General features: G+C 39.8%; 1 protein-coding gene across 1 annotated transcript in view; it reads left to right on the top strand.

Moving 5' to 3' along the window:
* The window catches only part of ARID5B (AT-rich interaction domain 5B), a 383,355-nt gene that overhangs the window by 111,994 nt on the left and 246,332 nt on the right, over positions 1 to 25,029 (top strand). The gene's annotated exons all lie outside the window — the stretch shown is intronic.

Below are 25,029 nucleotides of genomic sequence, written 5' to 3'. Positions count from 1 at the left end.
TCATCCAGAGCATCACATTGGTGATCAGTTAACTGAACCTGGCTGTGTTCACATTTTCAGCACAGAATTGAGTATTAGTATTGGCCATAAATCCTATGTTAGACCACTTTTTCACCCATTCATGTATAGTCTGCTAACACAACACTGCTGCCCCCCACAAAAATTCCAGGAAAGATATATTGGGAGTCATTAATTTCTTACATAGATGTGGTAAAATAAAAACTGAGCCCAGTTTGGTTGTTGAGGGCAAAAAATATAGTTTTATTCTAAGTGATGAATGAGGCCTGAAAAGTGTTATCCTGTACAAACCACACAAGGGAAAGAAGCTGTTTTTAGTGGTCACCCTATAAAACTAGCATTAGCCATTATGGGATTAATAAAGTGAAGATCTACTGTACCTTATGGAACAATGTTGAGTGACTTCTTAGTGGCATATTTAGCAGTTCTTCAATATAATGTTTCTATTGGAAGCGCATCTATTTTAGCTCAGAAGCTTTCTGATAATAATTTGCAGCCTTCGTTTTGGCTGGGCTACAACTAGGAATTACAAAATGCCTAATTAAGCTGAGGGAACATTCCAGAAATAATAATTATGTTGTTTCCTAGTTGTATAGCTTTTTAATGAGTAAGATAAACTTACTTAAGGTTCTTGTACATTGTGCATTTTGGATCTAGATATGTGATATGCTGCCTTAAGGGCCTTTGGACTAACATCATCCGAACCTGCCAATATTGATGGGTTCGGCCAACAGTTTGGGGGTCCCCGACTCTCCCCATAAAGCTGATAACGATTTGGCATTTCTGATTTCGAACTGCAGATCCTTTTGTACTGTAAGAGAAAGGCCACCGCCAGAGCTAATTGGCAGCAGCTCTCTCCTAGAGAACACAGGAGCGCTCGGTAGAGCGAATAGGATTGTTTTGTGCTGGACTTATGGGGGCTAATAAAAGGGTTGTCCCGGACTTTAACATTGATGGCCTATCCTTAGGATAGGTCATCAATGTCTGATCAGGGAGGATTCGACACCCGGCACCCTCACCGATCAGCTGTTCCTTGTGACGGCGATTTCCAGAACTGCTCGGTTATGGAGCTACACAGAACAGCTCTGTCAGCTAAATAGTGGCTGTGGCCAGGTACTGCACATTGATTTGGATAGGTGGACGGATGTGTAGTACCCAGCCATGGCCACTATACAGTTGATGGAGCTGTGCAGCTCTATAACTGAGCTGTTCCAGCCGCCACAGAGCAGCTGATCGACGGGTGAGCCAGGTGTCGCACCCCCACCGATCAGACATTGATGACCTATCCTAAGGATAGGTCATCAATGTTAAAATACTGGACATCCCCTTTAGGCTATGTGCCCATGATGCAGAAATGCTGCATATTTTTTCCGCATCTCCCTGGCAGGATAAACGAATGTGGATTGTACATGCGTTTTTCCTGCCAGGTAGAAGCGTTTGTCAGGCGTTCTTCACATGCATTTCTGCATGCGGGATATCAAGCTCTTTGCAAAGCGATTTTAGCATCACTTGGAAAGTGCTTGACAACTTAGTCACACTATATAAATCCATGCAACCGGCATAGATTTATATAGTGGGACCAAGTTAATAGTTAAACTTGGTCACAGCGGTCGCGTGACCTGTCACATGACTAAATGACGTCATGGAAGGTCATTTTAGACCATCACGAGCCATACAAGAGACCAGACGCATCGTACAGGAGGCCGGGGGCCATCAGAAGGTACGTATAATGTTTATTTTTTATTTTAAATTCTTTTTTTTACAGGTTCTATGCTACCCAGGTCTGAAGGAGAGGGTTATAGGAAGTTTCGCCCCCAGCAGTTCGCCCCCAGCTATTTGTCTCCAGCAGTTTGCCCCCAGGTACATTTCGCCCCTGCACATTTCGCCCCTATCATTTCACCCCCAGGGGGATTCGCCCCCGGACATTTCGCCCCCAGTGAATTGCTGTGAAAGCTGACTGATTTTTTTGTGCTCGTACACATCTCTCTTTGTAGGGATTTTAGACACTGCTATATTCTGATGTAAAGATGGAATAAAAGCTAGTCTAATGCAACTTGCAGGACACCTGACATGCAAATTGTTACATCTGCAACAAAACTTGGTTTAGATTTTAGAGTAGTTTACATTCCCCACATAAATCAGGCCTCATTCACACTACATTTTTTGAATCTGTTTATTTGTTTCGTGTTATGTTTTTGTAACACAAAAGCGTTTTAGAAACGTTTTGGAAAATGTCTTGTTAAAATTGCAGGCAAAATGCTCTGACACTATAATGCAATCAGTTGTGAGGTTTACAGATGGAAACAGTTGATTTAACATGTCACAAAAGTGCAGCACTCTGTACAGTACTTTGGTGACATGTGGATTGATGACAGATGGGAATTTATGAACCACAAGGACAGACTGGTGAAACATCCAAACACGAAATTCTGGGGGCAAAACAGGGTACAAACATCCAGGGGCGAAACATCCGGGGGCGAAATGTGCGGGGGCAAAACATCCTGGGGGCCAAATGCTGGGGACGAAATGTGCGGGGGCGAAATGTACCCGGGGGCGAACTGCTGGGGGCGAACTGCTGGGGGGCGAAACCTCCTATTCCTGGAGGAGAGTCTCCTCTTCTCCAGACCCGGGTACCATCTGCGCATTGAATCGCTTGATATCCGCATGTGCACATGTAGTGATGCGGATATTATGCGATTCAATGCAAGTCAATAGCGGCAATTAGGCCTCGTTTCCGCAAAATTAATGGACATGCTGCAGATTTTTCCGCAATGATAATCCGCAGCGGAAATTTACGCAGCATGTGCACAGCTCATGCGGATTATCATTGGGGACCATGGGGCACGTATTACCAAGAGGTTTTTAAGCGTTTTCGCTGCGGAAATTCCTTGGCAAAAACGCTTGAAAAACGCATAGTGGGCACGCAGCCTGAAGGACTTAATTTTTGGGGACCATTATTGTCAGAGCGTGAGGACACTCATGTAACTTTACTGGTTAGATCCAACACTTTTTGGAGTGCTTTAGAGTAAAGCATGTTTACTCCTAGAAATCTCCTTTAACTTGCAAATTGCTTTACCTGTGAATATTTATTTTTTTATTTTAAATGTAAATTTTGACTTTAGTTTTACCCTTAAGTTAACAAAATGTTAATAGATACCGGTACGTGATCCGTTCTGTTTCATTTCAGTCATAAAATGTTAGTAACGTACATTGAAGCCTCATTTTATCTGTTCACTCTCTAAATACAATTCACATTGTTAACAAAAAAAAATGTTAGCAGCTGGAGATTTGCCTTTTTCTTTTCTTTCTTTTTTTACCATCGCAATGTTAAATCAATTGCAAATGAGTTTCTCTCTACATTATAACCATGGAAAAAAATAGCTGCTGATCTCATGGGTTCATTTAAAATTCATGCTTACATACAAAGCCTTGGAATGTTGAAATGCCCTTTGGTTAAAAATCGAAATACAAGTTACACAATAAGTACTTTTAAATGCTATAGGTGAATCAGATTTTAAAAAAAATCCTAATGAAAACCGTCACATGTATGATCACGTTTTTTCTTTGTGTTTGCTAGGATTCATTACCTATTCATCAGATTAAATCTTCTGTTGTGCTATAGCCGGGGGCAGAATAATGTAATAATAGAAATGTTAGAGTATTATAGGGATTTTGTGGAACCTTCTTGAACAGAAAGTCAAGAGTTTGGAGTAATCATTTTTAGGATAAGTATCGCTTATGTTTTTAAGTGAGAATTATTGTTGAGTGCATATTAACTATTCATTCTTTTTTATTATCTTTGCTTTCCTTCCATATATATTGATACTTTAAAGTGAGGCTTTCAGCACGAATTGACTGTTCAAACCAAACACAGGTGCTCGGTGCACCCTTGGCATGGCCAAACAGTTCAGCGTACCTTCCCACCTGCTTGTTTTCCATCTATCTCCTCTCTCCACTTCCTTGATTGACAGTTCTGGCTTCAAAGGATCCATAAAAGGGTAGAAATAGATGAAAAACAAGTAGGCGGGAATGTGCACTGAACTATTTGGCCACGCCATGGGTTCACTAAGTGCATGTGCTTCATTTAAACATTCATTTTGTGTCGCTTAACGCAATATCAGGTATGTGTAAGTGATTGCTGAGTTGACCAGTTGTGGAGAGGGCTCCACATTTATCTGATGTCTGCTATAGTAAATGGCCGACATAAATGTCTATCAGCAGGGGCCAACGTTGACTGTTGATCGCTGCCGTTAACCATTTAAATGCTTCTATTGCTGCTGTTAATAACTGAGAGCGGCATTTAAATTATGCAATTGCAGGTGCTCTCATACACTAGTCCCGACTGGCCCCACAACACAATCGCGGGGCACCAATAGGTTACTATGACTTGCTGAAGGTCTCTGCCTTCTTGCTACTCCTGCGATGCTCAGACACAGGTTGAGCCTCATAAGAGACTGTTATTTTCACTACATAATACAAAACTGTGGTATTGCAATGTACCGCATATACTCGAGTATAAGCTGACCCGAATATAAGCCGAGGCACCTAATTTTACCACAAAAAACTGGGAAAACTTATTGACTCAAGTATAAGTCTAGGGTGGGAAATGCAGCAGCTACTGGTAAATTTCCCCATCCTGGTAAGTATTGTCCACTCATCACCAATCCTGGTATGCATGGCTCCCCTCATCCCAATCCTGGTATGCATGGCCCCCTCATTCCCAATCCTGGTATGCATGGCCCCCTCATCCCCAATCCTGGTATGCATGGCCCCCTCATCCCCAATCCTGGTATGCATGGCCCCCTCATCCCAAATCCTGGTATGCATGGCCCCCTCATCCCCAATTCTGTTATGTATGGCACTCATCATCCCCAATCCTGGTATGCATGGCACCCCTCATCCCAATCCTGGTATGCATGGCCCCCTCATCCCCAATCCTGGTATGCATGGCAACCTCAACCCCATTGTTTTGAGGGCGTGGAGAAGAGTGAATATGCATTCTCTTTAGTAGCGGACACGGAGGATCACTGAGCCATAGCGGTACCTACGGCGCTGATGACACTATGAGCACGCTATTAAAGAAATGAGTATTCACTCCTCTCCACTCCCATGGGCGTGGAGAAGGGGGAATATTAATTTTCCTTTAGCAGTGGGCACATGTGGTAGCTGCAGCTGCAACTACTGTGTGTGCCCCACTCCTCCGCCTCCGCAACCCCTCAACCACCCCCCCCACCACCATCCACCACCGGAATGTATATACAATGAAGTATATACCCGAGTATAAGTCGAGGGGGCCTTTTTCAGCCTAAAAAATGGGCTGAAAAAGTAGGCTTATACTCGAATATATACGGTATATTAAAAGCGACCAAATGACCATAGGTTTTCGACCCTCAAGTAGACTTAAAAATAAAGGAAAAAAAAAAAAGTTGTAAAAATTAAAAAAAAAAATACTAATTTGAATCAACCACTTTATCGCCATTAAAAATAAATAAATATATTTGGCATGGCGGCATCCATAAAAGTCCCAGCTATCAAAATATAAATTTAATTATCCCATACAATAAATGTCATGAAAGGAAAAAAACTCACTGAATTTTTTTGGTCACCAGAACTCAATAAAAAAATGCAATAAAAAAATGATCATAATGTTGTATGTATCCCACATTGGTATCAATTAAACTGTTAATACTGGCTGCAAAACACAAGACCTATGAACGGAAAAAAAAAATCTTTATGAGTTTCAAAATATGATGACACAAGCCAAATTTTTTTTCTTTTACAAACTTCTGAATTTTTTTTTTCACCACTTAAATAAAAAAAAAATCTATGAACGTTTGGTATCAACATAATTGTACTGAATCATACTGCCAGGACATTCTTTTAAGACAGTGCTCGTTCCTAGCGAACCAGTGCTGCCAGTCACCGGTGAAGGAGGTGAAGCAAGTAAAACTTATGAGCGGAACGTGCACTGAGCCTCTTGGCCACAGGAAGGGTGCATGGACTACCCTAATTAACATATTTGATTACATTTCAGTTTCTGCAAAAACGGAGGCAGCGATTAGAGCACAAAAGGTGTGATTTTAATTCAGGCTATATTTCCTACAAAGCCACTGTACTGTGCAAAGGGTTCCGGATAAGTGTTGAAAAACTGCAAAGTAAAAATGCTTTCAAAAATACAAATGTTAATAGTTTATTTTTTTATCAATAAACAAAATGAAAAGGGAATAAACAAATCTGAAACAAATCAATATAGGTCCACTTCTACAAAGCCAGGGATTTTGTAGGCTTATAGTCAGGAGTATAAGTGATTAATTATACAAAACAGGTGATAATAATCATCAATTTCATATGTAGGTCAATAACTGAAACTGAAACAGTTGTGCAGGAAGCTTAAAACTGGATGAGGAACAGTCAAACTCTTCTAGAAAGGTGAGGTTGTGGAAGATCGTTTCATGTCACAGGTCATATACATCATTGCAAGACTGGGCACAGCAACAAGACACAAGGCAGTTATATTTCAGCAGTTATAGAGTAGTATATTTGCTGTGCAGAAAATCTGGACACAAAAGCCACTGTGTATCTGATATGTGTGCATATAACCTAAGGGACATTTATTTTACCATTACTAACACAGTACTGATATACAGGTGCATCTCACTAAATTAGAATATCATCAAAAAGTTCATTTATTTTAGTTCTTCAATACAAAAAGTGAAACTCATATATTATATAGAGTCATTACAAACAGAGTGATCTATTTCAAGTGTTTATTTCTGTTAATGTTGATGATTATGGCTTACAGCCAATGAAGACACAAAAGTCATTATCTCAGTAAATTAGAATACTTTATAACAACAACTTGAAAAAATGATTTTGAAATCCGAAATGTTGTCCTAATGAAATGTATGTTCAGTAAATGCCCTCAATACTTGGTCGGGACTCCTTTTGCATCAATTACTGCATCAATGCGGCAATGTGGCATGGAGGCGATCAGCCTGTGGCACTGCTGAGGTGTTATGGAAGCCCAGGTTGCTTTGATAGCAGCCTTCAGCTCGTCTGCATTGTTGGGTCTGGTGTCTCTCATCTTCCTCTTGACAATACCCCATAGATTCTCTATAATAGATTCTCTATGGGGTTAAGGTCAGGTGAGTTTGCTGGCCAATCAAGCACAGTGATACTGTTGTTTGTAAACCAGGTATTGGTACTTTTGGCAGTGTGGACAGGGGCCAAGTCCTGCTGGAGAATGACATTTCCATCTCCAAAAAACCTGTCAGCAGAGAGAAGCATGAAGTGCTGTAAAATGTCCTGGTAGACGGCTGCGCTGACTTTGGTCTTGAAAAAAACACAGTGGACCTACACCAGCAGATGACATGGCTCCCCAAACCATCACTGATTGTGGAAACTTCACACTAGACCTCAAGCAGCTTGGACTGTGGCCTCTCCACTCTTCCTCCAGACTCTGGGACCTTGATTTCCAAATGAAAACTGAAACTCTGGGACCTTGTGGAGTGTGTCAATGACTGCTTTCTGGACATCTGTCAAGTCAGTAGTCTTCCCCGTGATTGTGGAGCCTACTGAAACAGACTAAGGGACCTTTTTAAATGCTTAGGAAGCCTTTGCAGGTGTTTTTGTTAATTATTTTAATTTACTGAGATAAAGACTTTTGTGTTTTCATTGGCTGTAAGCCATAATCATCAACATTAACAGAAATAAACACTTGAAATAGATCACTCTGTGTGTAATGACTCTATATAATATATGAGTTTCGTGTTTTGTATTGAAGAACTGAAATAAATTAACTTTTTGATGATATTCTAATTTAGTGAGATGCACCTGTAATTGCTTGTTGCAGCCATTGACTGATGCTCACAGAGGGCAAATATTCACTGCACTAAATTTTAGCTCTATTTTCTACATGTAGGTTGTGCAAGTTCTCAGAAAAAAAAAATAAGACATTACATTTCTAAAATAAACCAGGACAATATTTATGTTGACCTAAATTGTGAGCTTTTCTAACATTGCTGAGTAAAAGTTCTAACATGTTAAGTCTGCAGATTATAAGTTACTGTGGTGATTTGGAAATGGGGCATGCTGTGCGAGAATGATTACCTTCCAGTGATAAGGCAAGGTATAATTAAATTGCATTTGCTTGACACATGTCCTATCATGCCTGGTGCATATTATCTGTCTGTTTACTCCAGAAATTCTCCTGTAAGGAAAGATTTGAGTCATTCAGCATTATTTTAATGAATAGACTTGTTTTAAGTGTGACAACTGTGTGTTCGGTCTAAATATCATGGATTTCTTGAATGAAGCCATCCTGCAGCGGCACGCAGCAACACGTATTACAGGGATCCTTCATATGACTTTGTCAAGCTGGGTCACTGCATTTCACAATAGTGCCACATAATCATGATACAAAGAATAACATGGATTTTTGTGAACTATATAACACATTTTTCAATGATTTTCTTTTGTTCTACATTGGCGTTGAAGAAGCCAACATCAGAGTATTCAATAATTGCACTTACCTAACTTTATTTAGAATTTCTTTTGTAAGTTTATTGGTTTTTGTACAGTATTGTTTGTAAGGGCAAGAAGAAGTTAAAGGGGTGGTCCGAAATACAACTACATTTCCATCCTAAATCCCTATCTATTGAATGCTTTAATCTAATCTATTTTCTAATATACTTTAATTAAAAATTCCCTATTCTTCCAGAAACTACAGTCTACTTTTTTTTTACAGCTTCCTCTTTGATGGGCTGTCTAGTCCCTGCTGTGTCACTGTGTGATGTGCAATGACAGTGCACTCAGTCACCTGCTTAGATCAGTAATAATGAGCAGGCAACCGAGCACACTGTCAGTGCGTGTTGTAAGTTGAATACCCAGCTTCCTGAGACCAGCACTGCCTCTGCAAGTGACATCACTTGCGGAGGCTGTATTGGACTTTGCACACTGGGTATCCTTATAGCACACACTGACAATGCGCTCGATTGTCGACTTGTTGCTACTGATCTTAGCCAGTGAGAGAGCGCACTGTCATTGTGCACAGCACGCAGTGACACAGCAGGGACTAGGCTAGCCCCTTAAATGAAGGTCTCCAATGATGCTTCGTTTCAGGAAGGGGCCAGGGGCTGCGGAAGTGACCGCAGCTTCTGCCACCTGATGACCCTTCGTTTGGGTGTCCCAGCATGCACTGGTATTCTCAAACGAAGCATCATGAAAAAGGAAATTGTAAAAAAAAAAAGAAAAGCAGTTAGTGTAGTTAGAGAAGGATAGGAAATTTTTAATTAAAGTATATTAGAAAATAGATTAGATTATGGCATTAAATAGATAGGTATTTAGAATGAAGCTTAATTTATGTTTCAGGCCAACCCTTTAACACCTATCCAACGCAAAGGCCAGAATTTACAAATTATATAGTATCCAAACACAGAGACCCTATTTTTGCCAGAATTTTTCATTTTACAGCGGCAATGTGCATGCTCTACTGTCAGTTTATTCTTTGTGAGACTGCCGCTGCACTTGACTACCCCGGGTCTCATAAAAAAATGAATGAAGCATCAGTGCATATGCTCAACCAAATTCCCTTGTTTTGACATGTAGTGGGGGTCTCAGTGGTTGGACCACTCTCATGGATAAGTGATAACTTCTTACCAGAATTTCCCGTTAATATGGCTCTTATGTCTGTTTGAAGGTAGGGAAGAAGCAATATGCAGTTACTTTTAAAACTAAAACAGCTATTTTTTATTCTGGTGAATTAAGAACATGAAATAAAAAATAAGGAAGTGGTAATTTCATAAATAGATTACAAGGGCGTAAGGTTACCAAACAGCTAACTCTACTTGTCCCCCAGACAATGCATCCCCGGCTCTATACTGTAAAGAATTCATACGTTTTCAGTAGGAAGAGGAGTGCGAGCCTCTAGTGGTGACTTTTTTTTATAAATCTGGAGGCCCCCATATGATGTTAGATGATCAGCGAGTCCTGCCGTTAATCTAGAGGCCAATTCATCAAAGCCCTTACAGCAGAAAAAGCGCCTCAATGAATCCTGCACCTTGCACTCCCTTTGTATGCCAGGCGCTACGCCAGTCTAATAAATCGGCCCCCTAGTGTATGACCGTCTTATTTAATATTATATCCACATTGTATTACACATCGCCATTTTCAGGACCTACATACAAGCCTATAGTGTAGGCCGTACAGTATGAGGCTCTTTTAAAGAAGGTATCTTTAGTGAAGTTGATTTACCATGACATTTACCTGGTTATATCCTCATATCTCATTAGTACCTTTTGTAATTTATGATTTATTAATTGTGACAAGGTCACTGGCAAAGTACTGGAGAGAAGTTGTGTAACACTAAGATTGTTAGCGCCAGTGATATAAACATAGCAAAAATGTTCCAGCACACGAAGTTTAGAAAGGGGTTAATCAGCCATCTTAGTGCTAGGGTGATTAAGCACCTGTAGAAAGGGAAGAACTCAGAGGATAAAATCCAAGCCTTTCAGAGCATTTGGTGTGGGGTAGGCCTGGAGGTGATAGCTCTGGCACTGTGGCGTTCATTTTAAGGAAAGCTAAACCTTGGGTTGTTTTGTTCCTGAAGCGGGTGGTTACCCGTAGCAACAAGGACTGTATTATACATTCTGTTTTATTTTTCCTGTTAGGCCAGGAAGGCCGTGTTTGTTTTGCTAACAATGCCGTGATTTATGCAGTGCTCTTAATAAAACCACAGAAGATTTAAAGAGACGGTGTTCCTGTGTACCTCTATGTGCAACTAAGTGAGCCGATCTACTACATAATCTATAATGGAAATAGTCTGTTGATTTACTCAATTCCCGCTGGGCTTGAGTTTATGCAATTTGAGAAAGCAGAACTGCAGTGCAAAGCAAAGGGAATTGAAAGGTCAGCCAGGGTGATCTGTCAAAACTGATTTGGATTTCAGTAATCACTATTTTATAAAGTAATGCAATGAAAGGAGTTTTTCTTTTATAGGAGTTTCTGAAATATTGCTGGGATAGAGACTGAACTTGGTAATAAGTGAACATTTGACCACTGGCATTCATTACATTAGAATGAAGGGACCATGCTTTTATCCTCTTAATATATTGCAGTAATCATATTATATAGTACTGTGTACTTACAATTCTTTACGGATATCAATGTATAGTAAGAATAGGTAAAAAAAAATTATAACCTATCAGTGCTTTAGATTGACTACCATTTAATTACTGCTAACTGTCCACTCCACAATTCCATCCTATAACCTTCTAGTGGTCCGGAATATTTAGTATTTATACAATTTAATTACCATAATTCACTGGTTACACTGAAAGTTTGTTTCCTTTAAAAAAGATAAAATGTTTTATATGTCATTTTTGCAGGAATATATTTCATAGGGTTTCTACAGTGGCATGCTCCTTGTCATACAATATTTCCAACATCACCCATGGAACCTTGGACATTCTTTTTAACAGTCTTCAATCACTTCTCTTTAAATGCTGTGACTTAATGATGTAGAGTCATTTGCCTTCATATCAATGTAATAACTTCACTTCCCCATTGTGCATTCATTACATTGTAAAGAATATTCTGGTTACCCAGCAGACTAAAACTTGAGAAATCTATGAAGCTTTACGATACGGTGCATGTTTTTTCTCTATTCCCTGAGCATCCTAGATAGATCAAAAATATCAAAGCATTTTCTCCCTGAGCAGAAATTCAAAATGTCAATTCATAAGACAAGCGAATATATACTGCATCAGTGAGATATTAAAGCGCGAAATCTAGTGGACCACAGTCATAAATGCACATACTAATAAAACTGAGGTGTAAATAAAGTATCTGGTCTCCTGCACACCAGTGTAAGTATCCAGCCTCCTCGTGTCTCCAATCTCAGGCAAAAAAACACATAACCATCAGAAGAGAAAAAGCATCATATAGAGGTATTCCCTTAAGAACATGTTGCCTAAAATGCCACAAACCCTGGTATAAGATTTACCCCTGCAACAAAATCACAAAAAGCACCAAAACGTAACAAGCAGCCTAATATATTCTGATTTTTTTTTCCCTCTTTTTGATGTTGTCCAACTGTTGGGACCCAACAATGGCTAGAACTAACGCCTTAATGACATCCATCATACATGTACTATGAATATAGGGTCCTTGTGTATGATGCGGGCTCAGGAGCCGAGCCTGCATCATACCCAGCAGACGTTGGCTATGTTACATATTTGGCATCTGCCTCCAACAGCAACGATCAGAGCTGAGCTCCAGTGGCTGATGTTAACCATTTAGATGCTGCTGTCAATCTCTAACAGCAGCATTTAAGATGCATGGTCCATGGGTGTGATATTCTGTGCACCTATGAGCTCAGGATTCGATCCATGGGTGCTGATGGGTTGCCATGTAATCCACAGGCCTGCTGAAGGTGCCCCGTACCCGTACCTTCCGTGATGGTGCGCCTGTGAAGACCAGGATGTGACTGGACTTCGTAGGAAATCGTTATTTTCTCTATATGCTGCTATACAGTAATATTGTAGTGTATAGAACAAGTGATAAGACGATAGATAGCAGGTTCAAGTCCCCTAAGGAGACAAAGAAAAAAAAAGTTTCAAAATATGAAAAAAAAACTCAAATCCTAAAATTTTGAATACCCCCTTAAAAGTGCAAATATTTAAAAAATGAAAAACGAAAACACATTTGCTGCATTCTTAAAAGTCAGATTTATCAAAATATACATTTTTTTTAAATCTGTAGCGTAAACCCCATTAAGCAAAAAAAAAATCTGAATTTGTTTTTTAGTCACTGGACTTCTGCAACAAAATGCATTAAAAAGTGATTAAAACATTCTATTCACCCAAAAATGGTATCAGTAAAAACATCAGTTTGGTCCTGAAAAAACAAGTCCTCACACAGCTCAATTGATGGAAAAATAAAATTGTTCTGAGTCTCAAATTGTCTCATTTTTTTTTACAAAGTTCAGCATTTTTTTCAGCACAAAAAAAAATATTTGTTTCAGCACAAAAAAAACTATTTGTTTGATACTGTCCTAATCATACTGAACTGAAGATTATATTGTCAGACCATTTTTACCACACAATTAATGCTGTAAAACAAAAACTTAGAATGGCAAAAAAATTTTTTTTTCTAAATTTGACCATATTTTAATTAGTTTTTAGTTTTCCTGTAGATTTTATAATGAAATAAATTATATTATTCAAAACTTCAACTCATCCCACAAAAACAAGCCCTCTTTTGGCTATGTAGACAGTAAACCTCTTAGAGGAAGTGGGTAAAAAAATATATTTACCAAAACGATAATCATCAGTGGTGGGAATGGGTTAAGGGTTGAGCCAAAGCCATAGCAAGGTTTTCTTTCACCAAGGTCAAAAACTCAGTTTTCTGCTCCAGCTCTGTATCTATCAACCTTGGCTAAGTAAATGTACTGCTGCGTGGCACTAAGCACCAGGGGCCACAATAAGCATGTCTGCAGCACACACAGTCAACATATACCCGGGCGATCCACTCAATGCAAAGTCCACAGAACCAATTGAAGACAGCGCTCCTTAGGAAGTTTCATATATAAATCCTTTGTTCCTCCATACTGTATAATAACAGCAGCAGCGTTTTGCCCTATATGGGTTTTTATTCAAGCTGCACCAGAGGCACATGCTTTGGTTGACCCAGTACCCCAGCTTTGCCCTTGGTTTCTTTGGAGAAATGCACACACATGTGTAAAGCCATCTTTTTATACAGGGTGTTCTTAAAGTCTGGACATATTAACTATAATTGAAATTAATTTAATTAACTATAATAGAATTTTGCCAAGTGCATCAACCTTTGCATCGCAAATGATGGAAATCATATTGAAGAAATGATTTAATATTCCAATTGAAAAAAATGTTGTTAATAAAGTTCTTGAAAATAACTATTTTTGCCTATGTGTCCTGTGTCCACATTTTAGGGACATCCTGTATAATTAATTAATAATAATTGTTGCATAGCAAAAGGGCTTTTGCCTTTTGGGCATTGGATTTTTCATATAGACTGATCTAATCACTAATGATGAGCGAGAGTCATCGCTACTCGAGTGAGCATCGGTGCTCGGGTGCGCACCAAGGTATCGCGGGTCTCGAGTCCCCGCCTCACATGTTTCGCGGCTGTTAGACAAAGAAAACCTTTGGGGATTGCCTTCCATAGACAAGCAATCCCCGCATGTTTTTTGGCTGTCTAACAGCGACGAAACATGTGGGGCGGGGACTCGAGACCCGCGATACCTTGGTGCGCACCTGAGCACTCGAGTTCAAGCACTCTCGCTCATCTCTAATCATCACAATAATGGGGGTTTCAGTCCGTGAACCCCTTCCAGTGTGACTCTAATGGCATGGCTGGTATGTGCGTGTTTTCTCTCTATTTATTATTATTATTCAATAATGTGGGGTCCTAGGTTCAAATCCCACCATGGACAACATCTGCAAGGAGTTTGTATGTTCTCCCCGTGTTTGTGTGGGTTTCCTCCGGGTTCTCCAGTTTCCTCCCACACTTCAAAGACATACTGATAGGTAATATAGATTGTGAGTCCCAATGGGGACAGTGCCAATATTGTCTGAAGCGCTGTGGAATTAATGGCGCTATATAAGTGAGTAAACAAAAATGTTAATTGTGTGTCTGTGCGTGATTATTGCATGTCCATGAGCAATTACTTTCGAGTGAATCGTGGTAATAATTCACCTTGTTTCCGTAAGATCTTGTAAAGAGACAGTTGTGAACATCTGCTGGAGAACTTAGCAGCAGAGACATTAAATACCTCAGATCTTAAACTTGTTAATGTGTTTAAGAAATCTTCAATCGGAATGTGTGTAAAGTAAACATCTTGCTATAACAGGACCGGTGTAACCTTTTTTTTTTGCTGTACACTTCTGCATACTGAAAGCCCTGAAGGGATTATTTAATGTAATATAAAATGTTGATTGTTGTAGCACATTCATCTGGCGAGTTATAGCGCTGGAGCAAGGCCAGGAAAATATAGCTTTATTACACACACTGACATTTAGATTTATTTGTTTTTTCCTCTGTTTCGTTGATTTCACCGTAGAATTTTACTTTTTTTTTTTTATATATATATATAACAGAGGCTGTTGGGGAGCGGTGTGTACCAGCTGACTTACAGTACTAACCATTTCTCAAAATAACCACAGCGGCACAATAATATTGTGTCATTTACGTCACTGCATGTTTTTATTTGATGTACTGTAGCGCGCTTAGTTAAGATCCTTCTTAGAAGATTCTGCACTGGGTCTTTCTCTTTCTTAGGTCTGTGGTTCCCACACCATTACCTTGTGTAAACTCAGAGCGAAACTTCTCGATTTGGAGTAGATGTTCCTGCCTTCTTCTCCATTTGTATTTATTCTTATCTGCTTGGTAACTTTAAAGTAGTTACAGAAAACTGTACAAGAGTGGTGGTTTTGTCTTGCTAAGTAAAAAGTTTTTTTTCTTCTTTATTTTGCATTTTCCTGCTCAGATCACGTAGATGAAGTAGTAACAATGAATTCTTCTTTTCATTTCCTGATGATTAAAACCAGTCAAAAGAGAAAATTACATTTTGTTGTAAAATCTCAGCCCCGCCATGACGTACTTTACTTCTAGCGTAGCTCAAACAAAACCCCAAATATGCTGTTAAAATCAGAATAAATGTTCCACACTATATAAGGATAGACAAGAAAAAAAACATATTACATATCTAGAGCAAACAGATAATAAAGGCACATAAGAAATAATGCAATTAGGACCCGTTTTATAATTTACATTTTTTTTTAAGTCACTTTTCTTTTTGTATCTTATGATATTCAGTGATTTTTTTTCTGGCAAATTCATCAAAATAGCACATGCGGTCATAAAGATGCATGAATATGCTCTGTATTTTTGTCTTTAAAGAGGTTGTCCACTACTTTTACATTGGTGACCTATCCTACACGCTAGGTCATCAATGTCTGATTGGCCAGGGTCCGACACCCCCGCCGATCAGCTGTTATCGGTGTCGGAGGCAGCGGCAGATAACAGCTGATCGGTGGGGGTGCTCGGTGTTAGATCAGACATTGATGATCTAGCCTAAGGATAGGCCATCAGTGTAAAAGTAGTGGACAACCTCTTTAACCCATTTTGTGAATTTTAAGCGCATATAGTTTGCTAAATGCTGCAAAGTTTGCACCAAAATAAGATAAAATGACCCCAGGATTAATGAAAAACATGATAAAGAAACAGGAGAGCGCACATAAAAAGAGACTTTCAAAAAGGCGCAAATTCAAAGAAGAATTAGGTGCAAGTGAAAAATAGTCAAAGGCACCAAAAACTGGACCAAAAAGCACAAATACAATAATTATTGGGACCCTTAAAATTTTTACATACTTGCCAAAATAGAATGTAAACTTGGATGTACAGATCTGTGACATGATACCTATAAATCTATGTACCCACACTGTACTTCTGTCATTCACATGGATTTTACTAAAATTTGCACAGTCATAGTGGTATGCTGTCTTAGATGATATATTATAAAAGTACTATTCCCAAGAAGCAGGGTCTCAGAATGTCCCATATGCTCACAGAGTACCTACATGCCCATGAGGACTGAATTGCCCCAGACATTTAATCCTACATGGGTGTATAAAAGAGAACAGATATTCTATTGAACCACAAAAAATCATTTTCAAGAAGGGTATCACAATTGACATTTCAGACTTTATAGTTATAACAAAAATTGAAAAACGTCCTTATCATAGTCATTAGCAAGTCAGATTAAAATCTGTTTAAGGAGAATGTGAAACTGTATAGACATTGCTCACAGTCTTTTTATAGTCTAAGTTATCAATTGGTTTCATTACAAGAAAAATATGTTTGTACCATGTTAGCCAGTTGATAGAAAAATATTAAAAATTGAGAATCCTCAGCGGTTGATGCCTTTAAAGAAGTACTTCCATCAATATGTTTATCTTTACATACACTGCAGTCATCATATTATATAGCACTGTGTACTTACAATTGCTCACTTTGTCTTTCTACCCAGCTAATTCTTCTCTTTTCCATTAGGTCTATGACATCACGTGATTAAAAACTGACTAGCTGAATCCTTCTAAGCTCTATGTAGAAACAGGAGGTTCATTTTCTTTTCATGAGTCATCATTGCAAAAGTCCCTGTCAATGGGGATGAGCACATTAATTGGGTCAGGAGTTGACTCTTGCAGAGAAAAGAGACTTCCTGTTTTTAAATAGAGCAATTGTAAGTACACGATGTTATATAATATGATGACTGCAATATATTAAGAGGATAAAAACTTTGATGGGAGGTGCGCTTCTTTAATGTCTAACTAAAAAGATGGTTACAAATCGCACACTCTCGAGATTACTATGTCTCTTGATTTGTTAAACGATGTTTGATGAAGAGACCTAAGTAGTCCCGAAAACTTGCAATTTGTTACCATCTTGTCAGTTGGCCATTAAAGGGTATCAACCACTGAGGACCCTCAATTTGTAATATTTTTCAATTGGTTTTGGAATTTTTTTTTTCTTTATATCGTATTTACTGGAAAAAAAATACTCTTCTTAGAAACTGTATCTCTCTCCTGAATTGGTTGTAGAATATTTACCTATACCCATTTTTACTATATCGCCCGTCTTTAAAACCTGCTCATGCCCTTTACTCACTGGGCAAACTTGCTGCACTTGGCGGAGTTTGTCACACTTTGATATATGTCCCAGACACTTTCTACGGCACGTGTGACTCTCTGGGAACACTGCAATGCTGGGATCTGACATAATTTTGGAGGTGGGAAGTAGAAAAGCAGGATGTAAATTGAGATGCAAATGAAATACTTTCATCATCTTAAATAAGTGATTAATTTCATAGCCAAATATGTTCCCTGGGAAGAGATTTGTGCTGTTTGTAGAAGTCATTTCCTTCTTTTGTTATGATTAAATGTCTGTTTGCAGAAACTGTTTCTTAAGAATTAAGAATTACACTGGCCAATCCTTAAACAAAAAAAAGATAGATTATGTGTGTGAAGTAATGTGGAGGAAAAGGAGGGTGCTGCATACATTTATATTGATCTGTGTTGTGGTTGGAGAATACACAGTGGAAAATGCAGTGACATTAACATCTTTAAGATAAGCATCAACGAGCTAGATAAGTGAAGTTGTGTCTTCCTTTTAGAAAGAGCTCTTGCAAGTATAACTTAAAATTGGATTTTTTTATATACTTTTTGCACATAAATGAATGCTACTATTTCTTTATTTTGATAATTGGATTACTTTTTGGTATCATGTCTGGCCTTTATCAAATTCATGCTTATTGTATTAATTATTGCAGTTCTGTTTTTACCTATGTGTATTATTTGATTCATTTTCCATTGTTGATATAACGTCAACATGTTTACCCAATTGGGTAGATTTACTAAAACCGACTCTCCCGTACATTTGCTACGTCAAACGTTTGTTTTCTATGGGGAGAGAGGAGAAAGCTGCTTGTCTCATCATCTGTTAGGGGAGAGCCCAAAGGCCCCAATACATAATAATTAATAGTCAACCAATTCTACCGATATCGGCTGGATTACTGTCTTTAATCTACTGTGTATCCCTTTACACTAGTCAATCTAAAAATGCAACACATTTATCACCATATAGAACCAAAACTAATTATTCAGGGGCAAATACCAAAAATTTGAAGTATACCCAATAGGAAAATTAAAGAGGGCAATCCATAATTATAAATGTCTACAATTTATTTATTTAATAATTACAAAAGTCCAAAAAAGTTTGGTAAGCAGAAATAAGGCTAAAAGACAATTATAATAAACCAGATGTACATAGATTTCTTATTGGATCAAGAGTCCCTATAGTGAAAAGCAAACATTCCCTGATGAAGCCCAGTGTGGTGAAACGCGCGTCGAGCTGCCTGCGCGCCCCATCCCTCCTCCTTTTTGGCCATACAGGTTCATAATGACTCAAGGTATAGGCTTCATATAACACAATATGTTTTTGTAGTCATATGCCTGTATTATTACATACTTGCGTGTATGTATGCCTAGCCTGACTATACATATTGAGTCTTACTATTTTCCCTTTTTTGCCTCCATTATTTTTCTTTTTTGGGATTTATATGTCTTTTAATAAGACCTGTAAAGTTATGTATTTATAGGACTTAGATGGTTCTTTATATAATTGAGATTTATATTACTATACACATATTCTTCTAATGCTTTTTCATCTAATATTCCCTTAGTAATATTTATGAGCATTCTGGGATTTTCAATATATATTTATATATTTAGCTAATTTATCTCTATTCCATCTTGCTATCTGAGCCATTCTGGAGGACGGACTAAGGCTAAGTGCCCACGATGCAGAAATGCTGCATGTTTTTTACCCTTCTCCCTGGCAGGAAAAACGCATGCAGTTTTTATATGCTTTTTTCCCGCCAGGTAGAAGCATTTGTGAGGCGTCTTTGCATGTATTTCTGCATGCGGGTTATCAAGCGCTTTTCCAAGCGATTTTAGCATCACTTGGAAAAGTGCTTGACAACTTGGTCACACTATATAAATCCATGCAACCGGCATGGATTTATAGTAGTGTGACCAAGTTAGTTAAAAAAAGAATAAGAATGGTAAAAAATAAAGTTTATACTCACCTTCCGATGTCCTCCCGTTGTTTTGTCTGCTCCATCCGGTGTCTTGCACTGTTCGCGGTGGTGTGAAGGACCTGCGGTGACGTCATTGAGCCATGTGATGGGTCACATGACTCAGTGACGTCATGGCAGGTCCTTCACAACAGCGCGAGCAGTGCAAGACACCGGACGGAGCAGACAAAACAACGGGAGGACATCGGAAGGTGAGTATAAACTTTATTTTTTATTTTAAATTCTTTTTTTTACAGTTTCTATGGTACCCAGGTCTGGGTGAGAGTCTCCTCTCCTCCAGACTTGGGTACCATCCACACATAGAAGCGCATAATATCCGTGTGTGCAAATGTACTGACACGGATATTATGCGTTTCAATGCAAGTCAATGGCGGCGATTACGCTGCGTGTCCGCAAAATTAATGGACATGCTGCGGATTTTTGAGCGCAGCATAAATGCTGCGGAAAAATCCGCAGCATGGGCATTGACATTGTGGCTTGTCATGGGGGGCGGATTACCAAGCGTTTTTCCCAAGCGTTTATGCTGCGGAAATTTCACAGCATAAACGCTTGTAAAACGCTACGTGGGCACATACCCTTAGGGGATGTTTGCTTCTCATTATAGGGACACCTGATCCAATTAGGATCTATGTACATCAATATCTGATCAGTGGAGATGCAACACCCGGCACCTCTGCAGATCACCTTTTACTGGTGGAGGGCGGAAATTCTTGAATGCTGCCGAAACGCAGCAGCTTGGTCAAAGCTATAGTGGCCTCTCTGGTTACTACAGATCCTATTCATTTGAATAGTGTGTGGATCTCCAGGTCCCGGCTGTGGCCACCATAGAAATGACGGAGTTGGTGTTTTCAGGCTGCATCTGAGAACTTCCAGCCAGCATCGGTACCAGCTGATCGGTGGTGCTGGGTGTCAGCTTTTGATGGCCCATACTAAGGAGAGCCTATCCATAAAAAGTAGTGGCCAGCCAACTGTTAGTTTCCTTTCTTTGTGCCAAAATATTGTGCAAAATTTTGGGGAAACTGTGACATATCCTACAATACAATATCCTATATCATGCTGAGCCATGCCCTTTCCATAAATATATATATGACATTTTCTGTTTTTCGTGTTAAGTAAAAAATAAGATGCACAGATTGGTGTAACGGGTCTGGGAGGTGGAACCTCTGAGCAACTATACAAAGGGGCAGTCCTTGTAAGGAAGCGGGTGGCTCCCAGGGTAGGCGGGCAGGTAGTCACGGCTAGTGACGGGGACAGTCTCTGGGTAGAAGGACAGGAGGTCACGGCAAGTGACGGGGACAGTCTCTGGGTAGAAGGGCAGGAGGTCACGGCAAGTGACGGGGACAGTCTCTTGACAGGCGGGTGGTCACGGCAAGTGACGGCTAAGCCTCCAAATAGGCTAGCAGGCGGGTAGCAGGTGGACGCTCCCAGGTGAGCGGGCAAGAGTATCTGGACAGGCAGGTGGTCACAGCAGGTGACGGCTAAGCCTCCAGGTAGGCTAGCAGGCAGATAGCAGGTGGACGCTCCCAGGTGAGCGGGTAAGAGTCTCTGGACAGGCAGGTGGTCACAGCACGTGACGGCAGAGCCTCCAGGTAGGCTAGCAGGCAGGTAGCAGGCGGACGCTCCCAGGTGAGCGGGTAAGAGTCTCTGGACAGGCAGGTGGACACAGCACGTGACGGCAGAGCCTCCAGGTAGGCTAGCAGGCAGGTAGCAGATGAGCGCTCCCAGGTGAGCGGGCAAACAGATCCATAGACAGACTGGCAGGGCTGGTAGGCAGACTGTCGGACCGCAGGAATGTAAGCAGATAGACAAGCATCAGGCAGGTATCAAGCAGGAATCTGGCAGGTATCTGGTAACGGGACCTGAGGGCTGAAGCAGAGTGATAGGCTATGCAACAACATTGCTCGGGCACCTCCATTTTGGAGGAGGTGCCTTATATATGGTTAGGTCCTCCGGCCATTGGCCGGAGACTCCTTAGGACGGCGCGCGCGGCCCCTTTAAGAGAGGGGGAGCGCGCGTGCGCGCCCTAAGCACAGTGGCCGGGAAGCAGCGCGCGCTGCCAGCAGAGCGGGAGGAAGACGCCGGGCACGGAGCGGAGAGGTGAGGGGAACAGCGTCCCTGCCTAGCAGGAGGCAGGGACGCCGACGCTACAGTTGGTCTGGTCATCAGTGTACAATTAGAGAGCAGTATGTGACTAGTTCTATTTAAAGGGAATCTGTCAGCAGGTTTTGCTATGTAATCTGAGGACAGCATGAGGTAGAGGTTAAAACACAGATTTCAATGATGTGTCACATGTCATGCTGTGTGCAGTTGTTTACCTACACTGAAGGTTTTATCACCTGGTGATTATCATTGCCTGGAATACAGCAGCTACAGCAGTGCATGCATGCTGTTCTGACTCCGCCCCCTCCTGTGATAAGCAGCTCACTGTCTATAGACAATGTACATAGAGAGACTGGTGTGGGCGGGGTTAGCTTTCTCAGCTCTGCTGCATTGCTAAATCTAAAAACTCTGATTTTGTGAGAACGGCTCCACCCAGTAAATTAAGTGATACATCTTTGGATCCAGGCTCTCTTTGCCTACATCAGATTGTTCTGAGATGAGGTAGCAAAAACCTGCTGACAGATTCCCTTTAAGGGAGAAGCCTGCTGTGCCATTTCTATTAATGCATGCAAACCAAATATAAAAAGTGTTATTTCTAATATTAGGTCAGTAATACAGGTGTTATGAAAATGTTGATCACAGTTGGAAATTACATTTTCTGTCTGGTTAAGGTTGGGTATACATGATACGGTACTTTTTGTGGCAGAACAGCAGTGTTTTTGTGGAGATTTTGGAAAATATTGGCAAAAATGTTATGGGATTTCCTGTGATTTCTGATAATTGTACATCACCTGCAATGTGTGAAATCAGATTTAGAAAACTCAACTAAGATAAATTTTTATTACTGAAAATCTGATTAGATGGGAGATAAACCATTCAGGATTCTTCTCTTTTTAGAGCAGAGAACAATTCTTAGAGAAGGTCGCTCACTGGAGGAATCAGCTCTTCATTGCATTATGTAAACAGCACATTTTAATGGGAACTATCTAAGGGTACAGTTATATGAAAAAGTTTGAGCACCCCTATTAATCTTAAGCTTAATGTTTTATAAAAATTGGTGTTTTTGCAACAGCTATTTCAGTTTGATATATGTAATAACTGTTGGACACAGTAATGTTTCTGCCTTGAAATGAGGTTTATTGTACTAACAGAAAATGTGCAATCTGCATTCAAACAAAATTTGACAGGTGCATAAGTATGGGCACCCTTATCATTTTCTTGTTTTAAATACTCCTACCTACTTTTTACTGACTTACTAAAGCACTTTTTTTGGTTTTGTAACCTCATTGAGCTTTGAACTTCATAGCCAGGTGTATGCAATCATGAGAAAAGCTACTTAAAGTGGCCACTTGCAAGTTGTTCTCCTGTTTGAATCTCCTCTGAAGAGTGGCATCATGGGCTCCTCAAAACAACTGTCAAATGATCTGAAAACAAAGATTATTCAACATAGTTGTTCAGGGGAAGGATACAAAAAGCTGTCTCAGAGATTTAACCTGTCAGTTTCCACTGTGAGGAACATAGTAAGGAAATGGAAGAACACAGGGACAGTTCTTGTTAAGGCCAGAAGTGGCAAGCCAAGAAAAACATCAGAAAGGCAGAGAAGAAGAATGGTGAGATCAGTCAAGGACAATCCTCAGACCACCTCCAGAGAGCTGCAGCATCAACTTGCTGCAGATGGTGTCACTGTGCATCGGTCAACTATACAACGCACTTTGCACAAGGAGAAGCTGTATGGGAGAGTGATGCGAAAGAAGCCGTTTCTGCAAGCACGCCACTAACAGAGTCGGCTGAGGTATGCAAAAGCACATTTGGAGAAGCCAATTTCTTTTCGGAAGAAGGTCCTGTGGACTGATGAAACCAAGATTGAGTTGTTTGGTCATACAAAACGGTATTATGCATGGCGGCAAAAAAACACAGCATTCCAAGAAAAACACTTGCTACCCACAGTAAAATTTGGTGGAGGTTCCATCATGCTTTGGGGCTGTGTGGCCAATGCCGGCATCAGGAATCTTGTTAAAGTTGAGGGACGCATGGACTCCACTCAATATCAGCAGATTCTTGACAATAATGTTCAAGAATCAGTGATAAAGTTGAAGTTACGCAGGGGATGGATCTTTCAGCAAGACAATGATCCAAAACACCGCTCCAAATCTACTCAGGCATTCATGCAGAGGAACAATTACAATGTTCTGGAATGGCCATCCCAGTCCCCAGACCTGAATATCATTGAACATCTGTGGGATCATTTGAAGAGGGCTGTCCATGCTCGGCGGCCATCAAACTTAACTGAACTGGAATTGTTTTGTAAAGAGGAATGGTCATAAATACCTTCATCCAGGATCCAGGAAATCATTAAAAGCTACAGGAAGTGACTAGAGGCTGTTATTTTTGCAAAAGTAGGATCTACTAAATATTAATGTCACTTTTCTGGTGAGGTGCCCATACTTATGCACCTGTCAAATTTTGTTTGAATGCAGATTGCACATTTTCTGTTAGTACAATAAACCTCATTTCAAGGCAGAAACTTTACTGTGTCCAACAGTTATTACATATATCAAACTTAAATAGCTGTTGCAAAAACACCAATTTTTATAAAACATTAAGCTTAAGATTAATATAGGTGCCCAAACTTTTTCATATAACTGTATATTCACACTGTACTTTTTTGCATACATTACGTGTGTTCTATATGCATTTAACTGAATGTATATAAAAAAATGTATAAAAAAAAAAATAAACGCATGTTTTGTTATAAAAAAAAAGGACAAACCAGAGAAACATTTTGGATTCTCCAGATTCCACAATGACATGAATCTTTGTTCAAACCTTGCATTAATTTATTAAATTGTGTTTTTTTTCCTTTCTCTTTTATATTTACTGTACATAATATACACATTTTAGATTGCACACACTTCATGTTTGTATTGCACGTATGCTTTTTGTTTTGAACAATATATGATCGTCCAAAGAGTTAATTTAGATCTACGTGCACATGTCCATTTGGGACTGAGTTTCAGCCGTGCTTTAGACCCTATGAAGTGTGTGAGAAGTGGGTTACTGGTTATTTTGTATGCCATGAATAAGAACGACACACAAATGCCAGTTTGAAACGCGCCATTTTTTTGCTGTTCTCTCCAGGATATCCTGCTCTTTAGGCCTCGTTCACACGTTCAGTATTTGATCAGTATTTTCCATCAGTATTTGTAAACCAAAACCAGGAG

Source organism: Phyllobates terribilis, unplaced genomic scaffold, assembly GCF_046119375.1.
Source record: "Phyllobates terribilis strain yellow unplaced genomic scaffold, ASM4611937v1 Scaffold_5__5_contigs__length_657084704, whole genome shotgun sequence".
NCBI classification, from domain to species: domain Eukaryota; kingdom Metazoa; phylum Chordata; class Amphibia; order Anura; family Dendrobatidae; genus Phyllobates; species Phyllobates terribilis.
Note: the sequence above shows the minus strand (reverse complement) of the source record. Positions and strands in the feature narration are given on the sequence as shown.